This window comes from Notamacropus eugenii, chromosome 3, assembly GCF_028372415.1.
Source record: "Notamacropus eugenii isolate mMacEug1 chromosome 3, mMacEug1.pri_v2, whole genome shotgun sequence".
Classification (NCBI taxonomy): domain Eukaryota; kingdom Metazoa; phylum Chordata; class Mammalia; order Diprotodontia; family Macropodidae; genus Notamacropus; species Notamacropus eugenii.
The window spans coordinates 274445233-274456261 of NC_092874.1; the positions used below are offsets into that span (position 1 = coordinate 274445233).

Genomic DNA, 11029 nt, shown 5'->3' on the forward strand with positions numbered 1-11029 from the left:
TTAACAATCAACTCAAGAAAATAAAATGCACACAGAATACACTTTTGACTATAATGCTCATTGTTAAGATTTTCTCCACCACTTTCTTAAGCCCAGACAATCAGCAAAACAATAAATCAAGCCCTAATTTGTGGTATTTGCTCATTTATGAGGTGCAAATTTTCATACTGCTAACTTAACAATAGACTCTCCCTCACCAGTCAGAGTTGGCTCCAGTACAACCTTAATTTTGCCCCAAGCGAAATGGGGTATATTTATGTTATATACATATATACACATAAATGTATATGTGCATTGTGTATGCACACATGTATACACATATAAGTATATGTGTATATTCATGCATGTATGTATGGATATATGTGTATTCATACACACATATGATAGGTGTCAAAAACAGACAATACCATCCCAATGAAATCCAAAAAATATACCCAGTGTTTTTGAATTAAGATTTTACAAAATGACTCACCAAAACTAATGCCCCATGCTGAGGAAAACAGAAGTGGGTGGGTTAGAGCCTGAAAGGTACACATGGTACAATTCAACTCAGCAAACTCCTTTCACTCCTACAACTTTCTAGACCTTGCCCTTTCAAAAAAATAATGTTCCTTCCTATTTTAGTATCACCTTTTGCATAACTATTGTTCATTGTGAATTTCCATTTTTAACTATTCCCCCTTACCCCCAATGCCCTTGGTTACTTATTCTTTTTCCAATGACTTATTTCCAGCTCTTGGCCTTGCATTCTTCTGGTCTATCTTGGAAGGCATTCAGTTCAGAAACGTAAAATAAGATTCTGGTCTTCATGTCTTCATGCCTAAAACTTGTCCCAACTCAGCCACTAAAGCTCATTTTCAAGGGGCTTGTAAGAACTTAAGTCATCAGTCTGTCTGTCTGTTTCTCCTTCCCTCTTCCTCTCCCTCTCTCTCCCTCTCCCTTTTCCTCTCTCTCTCCCTCTCTCCCTCTCTCTCTCCCTCTCTCTCTCTCTCCCTCTCTCTCTCTCTCTCTCTCTCTCTCTCTGTCTCTCTCTGTCTCTCTCTCTCATTCCCTCCTTCTCTGTCTGTCTCATTGTCTCTATCTCTCACTTTCTGTCTTTTCTTTTCTCAAACACATTGCATATTTTCCCATGATTTCATTTATTTTTAATTTAATTTATTTTTTTAATTAACAAAAATATATTTTCTCTCTTCCTCCTCTTCTCTTTCATAAAAATAAATCAAATACCCTTATAACAGGTATTCCTAGTCAAGAAAAACAAATCCAAACATAGGCCACGTCCAAAAGATATGTTTCATTATCCAGTCATCTCCTTTCAATTACTGAGGCAAGACCTTCCCAACTAATGACCTCTCAAAATAGCATATTTTAAAGGGGAAATTGGGAATGACTGATTCATACATACAAACATATATATATGTATATATATATATGTACATGCATACATACATACATATTCACAGGACAGATCGATGAGAGCACATTTTACCCATCGGTATGCTGGTAAATATTTAACAATCAGCTCAAGAAAAAAAATGTACATGGGACAAACTTTTAAGTTTATTATATATTATTAACATTTTCTCCATCACTTTCTTAAACCTAGACAATCAACAAAATAAACCATACTCTGTAGTACTTACTGATTTCCAAGGTGCAATGGAAGGAAAGAAGGAAGGAAGAAAGGAAGGAAGAAAGGAAGAAAGGAAGGAAGGAAGGAAGGAAGGAAGGAAGGAAGGAAGGAAGGAAGGAAGGAAGGAAGGAAGGAAGGAAGGAAGGAATGGAAAGAGAAATTGAGGGAAAGAGGGTAGAAGGAAAGAAAGATGCATGGATGGATAGGTAGAGGGGTAGATGATAAATACTCTGAGAAAGAGGACTGAAATGTAATAGCCTTTATAAAAATGGAGAGTTGCTGCTCCATAGAAATCTCAGCCCACATTAATGGCAAATCTCAACAATACCTAGCATCAGGCAAGTTAGAAGCTTGTTAGGAAACCCAATGAAACCAGCCTGGTAGCTGCTTCAAAAGACAATCCATCCTCCTCATGAACTAAGCCCCATTGGTCTCCCTAGCTCTGTGCTTTGGTATTTGGATACCTTCATCTTTTTTTTTCTTGACTTCAGGCTAAGTCAGGAACATGCTGGGATTTTCCTGCCTAGGTATGGAAGGAAGATTGGCTTCCCCTTGCACTTTACATGTTGGATATACAGGACCTGTTCATGCTATACTCCTCTGTCTCATACCTCCTTCAGTTGCATTTGCAAAAGGATTGAAAATTTAAATTTGATTTTTCTTTAGGTCACCATATCCTCATCACCTAGCACAGTGATTGCTTCATTGATTGATTGATTTAATGACAAATGAAGCAGTACAATTTCATGGAAAACTTGATGAATCTTGACTCCAACTTCAAATCTCAGTTTGGCACTTCATAACTTGTGAGACTTTGGATAAGTCACCTGACTCCTTTTGGACTCAGTTTCCTCCTCTGTAAATTGAGAGATTGAACTCCATGACCTCTAACGACCCTTCAAACTCTTTACCTCATTGATCTATAAGGTTTCTGGTTCCTTACCAGGAAGAATAGGATTACTTAACTTGAGGGTCTCTGAACATTTAAAAATTTTTTTTTGATTATCACATTTCAATATAATTGGTTTCCTTTGTCATTGTCTCTTTATTATTCATTTTAAAATATTATTCTGACATGAGATCCACAGTCTTCAACAGACTTCAAAAAAAGTCCATGACACAAATAAGATTTAAAAAACAAAACCTGCTACAGAGAAACAATGCTATGTCTAACTATATTGAGAAGTAAGAAAAATTGATCATTAGCACTCCTTTTGGGAATCCATCCCATTTCCTGTTTTCTCTACCAAAGGGCCTTCAAAATGGGAAAGATATAACAAAAATCTTTAACCAAGAACTAAAAGTCAAGATGAACAAAATTGCAGCTAACTGTCCCCACTGACTTCAAGTCACCTGGCACAAATGACCTCCATTCTGAGATATGGAAAGAACAGTCTTTGTTATTGCCAAGTCATCATTGGTGATCTTTGAGAAATCACAGAGAATGAAAGACATGTGGTAGAGAAGAAGATGGACAAAAGTCCTGACTTTCATAAGGAGGAGTATGTCTCCTTCAAATTGTAGTGTTGTGAGATTGCCTTCAATGCTTAATAAAAGTATAGAATGCATTAATACAGGGAACATTTACGAGAAGTTACCAGGAGGTAAAGTGATCATTATGAGACAGTAGAGGTTCACTAATCAACAGATAAGTCAGGTGAACCTCATTTCCTTTTCTGACTGGTCAATTGGGGGATTCGATGTGTGCAGTTTATCTAGGTTTGAGCCAGGTACTGAGGAAAGAACAACCAAACAAAACAGTGATGATATCTTTGTGCACAAGATGGTGAGTTGCAGGATTCCACAGTATGAAGGTTTTGGAGCTAATTGACTGATTGGATCCAGAACATATTGATCAATGTGTTTACAACTCTCTGAAATGAGGTTTCTCCTGGGAGGAGGAGGTAGTACTGTGCTGCTGTCCTATTTTGTCCAACATTTTATCCATGACTTTGACAAGGGCATAGGTGAAGAGTACAATGCTAAGAAAGATGACTAAGAGACAAAGATTTGGAAAAACACCTAGACAAACATAGGTGGGGGAGCAGGGTAGAAGAGGAGAGAAAGTATATGAGGGAAATGATTTCATGATTTTAATAAGCTCAGTACATTTGAGCAGTACAATGGCAACCATGATGATGAGGTGATTCAAAATCATCTCAAAATCTAAAAAAACTAGCATTGTCTATGCTAGAGGAAATATTGGTAAGAGGAGAGAGGATACGATATTTGCTTTTCGATATTTGAAGGGCTATTGTGTAGGAGAGACCATCTTTTTTCTATGAAACTACAAAAGACAAAGGAGGACCAGGGAGCTTGATTTTGGCTCAAGATAAAGAACAATTCTAAGGTTCTAATTCAAAGGTTCTAACAACTAGAACCTTTGAAAAATTGGAATGGGTGGGCTTCCTTGTGAGTCCATTATGGGGCTTACAGGAGGTGAGGAGTATCTCCAAGGAGAATCTAGATGACTACTAGTCATGGAAATTGTAGAAAGAAATAAAATTGAGTTAGAGGACCTACAAAGTCTCTGTTTACTTAAGATTCTATGACTATAATGAGATTGTATTCTAATTGTTCGTGGTGATAGTTGGATGATTTCAAAGGCAAAGTCGTTGTTTGTTGCTCATTCTTCATTTTCAAAGAGAACCAGTGACATCTCAGGGTGATATCTTGACTTGAGTGTGAATTGGATTTAACTAAGGCAGAGTAATTATCAGTTTATGCAGAGGGCTACCTATAATGACCCATAAGTAATAAACTAAGGTGGCTAGGTGACACAGTGCCTGGGCTGAAGTTAAGAAGACCCATTTTCTTAAATTTAAATCTTTGGGGGATACAACACATACATGGAAAACCATAATAAAAAACAAAATATGTACAACGGTCTGGTCAAGAAATCTTGCAAAAGATGGACTGTAAAGCTAAAAAAGCAAAGGGCTTAGCAAGGGAGAGAAGACAATTGTGTCCAAAGCTCTAATATCTCTGGCAGTGCTTCTGCTGGGAAAACTTTCAGTCATCTGCTGATTCCAGAGCAAAAAAGGTTAACATTTCCTAAAGGTGCACTGAGTTTCCCTAATAGTTTTCTAAAGTATTCCCTTCCAATGTGTTGAGGAAACAGAGAGGTTAATTGGGAATTGAGATGAGTACTCTGCTACGATGTGTGTTCATCCTTGGTAGCCATCAAAGAAATAATGACATGATTTGCACTTGACTTTGTTTTGAGTGAGGGAGGTCTGTGCAGGTCACCAGTCTCACTTCTCCTCCAGAGCCATCTGAGTTCAGTGACCAGATCAGGATGACTGGAGATGACCCAGGATGAGGCAACTGGGGCTAAGTGACTTGCCCAAGGTCACACAGCTAGTGAGTGTCAAATGTCTGAGGTGAAGTTTGAACTCAGGTTTTCTGACTCCTACACTGGTGCTCTATCCACTGCACCACCTAGCTGCCTCAGCTTCCCTAGGATATAGGAAGGAAGAAGCCATCATTTGGGTGCTGAGAGGGTTTAATGCCTTGTATGGTTCCTCATTTTTTGACTAATTAGTCTAGTTTTGTAAATTTTCTCACTTTGATTTCATGGTCATCTGGTCTGATCTAGTAAAAGATACATAGATAGGGGCTCATGGGCTAAGGTTTTGAAGAAACTATTATCCTAAGAGTATCAGAGTCCTGGATGGAGTTGATAAGAAAACCACCCAGAAGGGTCTTTAGTATTTCAAATTATCATTTCATAAGAGTGAAGAAGAGGGGAAGAAAGTGTTAAATGAAGAAAATTAAAAGGCCTAATGTCAACAAGGATCTAATCAGGAAGACAAGTCCTTTTAAAAAAGGAGTAAAAAGAAAGCGACATCACGAGCCATTCAGTGGGTATCTATTTGAGAATGTGGCATCTGTGCCGAATGAGCCTCATTATTGTTGACGGAAGTAGAAGGCTTATATCAACCACATCCCAGCCAGATAGGACAGGATGTTATCAGTACAGTATGAACCTTTGGTCTGCAGTTGTTAAGTTACAAAGTGCTTTCAGTAAGCATGTTTACATTATTGGTTTGTGTCCTCAAGAGAGAACTGTTCTGCTTAACACACGCCAGGTGTTCTCTTTCTGACAGGTGGAGCCAGGAAGCCTCTTAATTTTCACAATGATCATAAAAGAAGAACACACTGTGGTTTTACAAGAACAACTAGCAAAGGTATCTTTCTGCTTTTGAAAATGTATGAGGAGAGACAATGTATAAGAGGAAGTAATCAGCTGATCTTTATATCAGGGTAGATCCAAGTTCAAGTGCCATCTGATACATAGTGGCTATGTAACTCCGGGCAAATCACCAGACGCATTGGTACTCTCCTTGGTGCATCCACTCTTGGTATTTTGGGGTAAAGGAAACTTTCAAAAACTGTAAGTTGCCATTTACATTAGTAGTAACGGAATTATTGGATGGTTTAAGAAAACAAAAATATATTTGATTACCAAATCTAAGTTTCTTTACAACTAAAAGAAATACCAGAGGTACAGTGGTCCAGGATTTGCATTAAGGAAATTCTACATTTTCCTCATACCTTGAAGAACTTAACTGATAAAAATTAAATACAGTCTAACTAGGTTTGAGCCAGCTGGGTACAAGAGTAGATAGAGCGCTTGGCTTGAAGGCAAACCTGAGTTTAAATAGAACTGCAGACACTATACCCCAGCAAGTCATTGAACCTCAACTATAGAAATGGGGATAAAGATAGCACCTACCTTGTAGGGTTGTTATGAGGACCAAATAAGATAATATAAAGTCCTTAGCACAGTGTCTAGCACACAGTAGGCACTTAATAAATGTTTATTCCCTTCCTTGATTAGAATTCTTCAAGAAAATGCTATGTCATAACCAGGAAGCAAGGCACAATTAGCCACATGATTGAAATTCAGTACAATTTGGCAAGCATGTATTAAATGTCAATTATGTGTTAGGTGCTTTGCTTGCCCTGGGAGTGCAAAACTAAAAATTAACTGGTCCCTGCTCTGAGAGGATTACATTCTACTGAGTGGAAATGATGCATTTACAAATAAGTAAATACAAAATAAAGATCTGTGAGTTGATTGGTATCTGGAACTCCTAGAGAAGGAAATTCCTTCTCCATCTCAGGTCTACACCTTCTCTGCAACTTATAGTCAGAGAGTTTTCTGGAGCACTGAGAAGTTATTTAAACTACAAAACATAGAGGGGAAAAGAGAGAGAGAGAGAGAGAGAGAGAGAGAGAGGGATAGGTAGATACAGAGACAGAAAGATAACATAAATAGATATATGTACAGACATAGAAGTAGTGGATAGATAGTAAATACAAAGTAACTTTGGGAAAAGACAAAAAATATTACTAGTTTGAAAAACAAAGTTTATCCAGTGAAACGGTATATAAATGGTAGGATTCGTTGAGCTTTCTTTTTTCCTTTCTCAGAATTACCCCTGGAGATCTTGAATCACAAATTTAATTCCCAGAGTAGACAGGACCAAACTCCTAGGCGTATAGAGGTAAACCAAATACATCCAAAGCTCCCTTCCTGCGATTGTTTTTTTTTTCCATGACATCCACATTGGATAGATTCCACCTGAAAATCCAAGAAACAAGGACCAGATGACTCAGCCATGAAAGGGAAATGGAAGTGGTCAGCAGGGTCATATCACAAACCATTAAACCACCTAACTGCCCCAAAGCAAATATCATAGGAAACCTGTTTGTCTTCTTCTGTATTTAACTTCTAGGTTCAATACCTCCCAGCTTTTCCATCTAAACCTGTGTCATTTATCAATTTGTCCAGTCTTTGTGAGTATGTTAATACCTTCTGGCTCTGTCATCTCTTTGAGGGTAGGTAACAAATGTTACCCATATAATTGCTACTTTCTGCATGAATTAGTCAATATATCAATATTTGAAGGACCAGTGATTTTTTTAGCATGAGGACTCCCTCCACTGACATGAATACCTTCCTGTCTGGGAAGCAGTCAGAACCAACAAAAGCTGGGTTTGAATTCCAAGTCATACATTTCCTAGCTTTATGATCCAAGGCAAATCACTTCATATCTCTGGGTATTATGTCTTAACTTCAAGAAAAAACAACTTACTAACATCTTAAAATGATCCAAATGGGTTGGTATAGAGCAGGGGTGATGGGGAAACTGTGGTCTCTGTGGCCTTCTAGGTCCTCAAGTGTGACCCTTGACTGAATCCAAACTTCACAGAATGAATCCCCTCAATAAAAGGATTTGTTTGGTAAAACTTGAACTCTGTCCAAAGGCCATACCCAAGGACCTAGAAGATCATATGTGCCTCGAGACTACAGGCTCCTCACTCCTGGTATAGAGGACTGTTAGATTCCATGTCAATGGATAGTTTCCAGGACAGACAGTCTATCCACTTGTCAGAGATGTTATAGAGAAGAGTCTAGTTGCTGTACTAGATGACCTCTGGTGTCCATTCCAATTTTAAGATACTATGCTTCCAAAAATCTCTTCAATTCCCCTATATCTCATCAGCTAATGGTAGTTTTAAGAGCAGTGGATAGAGTGCTGGGTCTGAAGTCAGGAAGATTCATCTTCTTGAATTCAAATCTGGCCTCGGATTCTTGCTAGTTTATGACCCTGGGTAAGTCACTTAACCCTGTTGGCTTCAGTTTCCTTATGTGTAAAATGAGCTGGAGAAAGAAATGGCCAACCACTCCAGTATCTTTGCCAAGAAACCCCAAATAGAGTCAGAAACAGTCAGAAACAACTGAACAAGAACAATGGTACTCTCCATATTCTTGGTCCCTTTCTCAGATTATTACAATTTAAACTGAATGTTATATAGTTTATGCTGTAGGAAAGTGTTTGTAAAGCACTGGCTACATGTTGAGCATCACAGTCCAGCGCACACACACACACACACACACACACACACACACACACATACACATGGGAATTTCCTGTTCTCATTTCAGTTCTGTGTCAACATGATGAGTACTCCTTAAGCCTAGAGCAACCCTGAAGGCCTTCTGTTTACATTTCTGCAATAACACTTGGACATGACCAGACTTCACAGAGAATGACACAACAGTCACAGACAGTGGCATCTGGTGATTCACTTTGGGGAAATAAAAAAAATTCTGAAAGTTGGGACTGTGCCAATGGGAAATTCACAGCCTTAATGCAACATGTCTTATTGAATCCTAGAGGGAGTAGGAAAAGAAGGAAGACAAATGAATGAGGACATGCTGGGAAACAGCAGGATTCATAAGGAATTTGATCCGGCAAAAGGCAGGCAAATAGTTTAAAATATTCTTTTTTTTATTAAATTATTTTATTTGTTTTCAGTGTTCTACAATCAGTTCCATATGTCTTAGATTTTTTTCCCTCCCTCTCCCTCTTTCCCCTCTCCCTCCCCACTCCCTCCCTGATATGGTGTACAATCTTATATAGGTTCTACCTACATTCCTATTAAATACATTTTCACCTTAGTCATGTTGTATAGAAGAATTGAAAAGAATGGGAGAAATCATAAAACAAAACAAAACATAATACACAAGAAAATGGTCTGCTTCATTCTGCGATCAAATTCCATGGTTCTTTCTCTGGATGTGAAAGGCATTTTGCCTCGAGTCCATTGGGAATTCTTTAAGTCCTTATGTTGCAATGAAGTACTAAGTCTACCAGAAAAATTCCTCACACACTGTGGTTGTTGCTGTGTACAAAGTCCTCCTGGTTCTGCTCCTTTTGCCCAGCATCAGGTCATGTAAGTCTTTCCAGACCTCTCTGAAGTCTTCCTGTTCATCATTTCGTCTAGCACAATAGCATTCCATTATATTCATATACCACAATTTATTCAGCCATTCCCCAATTGATGGATATACCCTTGATTTTCAGTTTTTGTCCACCACAAAGAGAGTTGCTATAAATATTTTTGTACATGTGGGACCCTTTCCCATTTTTACGATCTCTTGGGGATACAGTCCTAGAAGCAGTATTGCTAGGTCAAAGGGTATGTACATTTTTGTAGCCCTTTGGACACAGTTCCAAATTGCTCTCCAGAATGGTTGGATCAACTCACAACTCCACCAGCAATGGATTAGTGTTCCAACTCTCCCACATCTTCTCCAACATTTATCATCTTCCTGTTTGATCATGTTAACCAATCTGATAGGTGTGATAAGGTACCTCAGAGTTGTTTTGATTTGCATCTCTCTAATCAATAGTGATTTAGAACATTTTTTAGTATAAAATATTCTTAAGGCAAAGTACCCCATGAGAATCAGACCATTCTCCCCCCCCCCCCCAGCTATTATATTAAACAGGCAGCTAGATAGAATTATTCTTTCTCTACAACTAAAAATCTGTACAACTAAAGTTACCCAGTGGTGACTATGCTGTGTGTAAATGGCATGTCTATACTAGGATATCTAGGGAAGGGCATTTTATAAGCACAAAGCAACAAATCAGTGAGTGTTTCTCTACACATTTCAAATTGCTAGCAACAATCCTAATTTAACAATATTAATACACAAAAATGACCACTGTTGCAGAGATAATTCTGAAGGCCGCCAGGAAATAAAACAACTTTTGCAAATTCCAAGGTATTGCTAATGAGACGAATTCAAAATGTTTTGTTTTGACTTACAGGTAAACTTGGGTTCTAAAAGAAATGGAATCTGCTTTGTCACCACTGCTTCCTGACTCACTAAGTATCACCAACTGAGCACCACCAACTTCTAAAGATTGTTGGACCTTCCCTTCTGCATTCCTGCTAAATATGTTATCTCCCCCACTTAGGAGAATATGGCCTTCTTCAAAGGAAGAATTGTCGATATTTTTAATTTGTATCCCTAGTATTAGTGAAGTGTTTGGTACATATTAAGCATTTAAATCATTTTTGTCCCATTTGAACTAGTTTTACCAATGGAGAAAATGAGGCATGAATGAGTTCCTTGTTAGGGGAATCGAGAGACCCAAAAATTAAAGTCATGGCCTTCTAACTTCCAATCCAAATCTTTAACACAAAATATGTTATAAACTGGATTAGCTCAATAAAAAAAATCATGCTTTCTTAATCAGAGTGAAAGACGTTTATATATTTTCAAAAACATTTATAGATACTCCCAAGCGATACATTTTGTAATTCTTCCTAATAACACTCTTTTTAGAAGCACCAGGAACAAGTGTTATCTTGTTTTTGCAGATGGGGAAAGTGAAACAGAGAAAGATTAAATGACCTTCCTGATAGAGTACAACAAAATCATAAGCTGAACCTTTGACTTACAGCATGCCGACCCTTGCTACAGCAACCAGGCCTCATCTGTGTTTCTACAGAGAGAAAGGGGGTGAAAAAAAGACTCCCAAAATGAGAAGATGTTTGGCAGATAGAAAATTTGATCAGACCCTCATT

At 38.1% G+C, this 11029-nt stretch overlaps 1 long non-coding RNA gene across 1 annotated transcript; it reads left to right on the forward strand.

Moving 5' to 3' along the window:
- Positions 1-3311: 3311 nt before the first annotated feature.
- LOC140534482 (uncharacterized) lies at positions 3312-10696 on the forward strand. The gene is made up of 5 exons (XR_011977333.1): positions 3312-3419; positions 5743-6029; positions 7378-8726; positions 8824-8907; positions 10267-10696. It is a non-coding gene; the product is annotated as an uncharacterized lncRNA (long non-coding RNA).
- Positions 10697-11029: the final 333 nt, after the last annotated feature.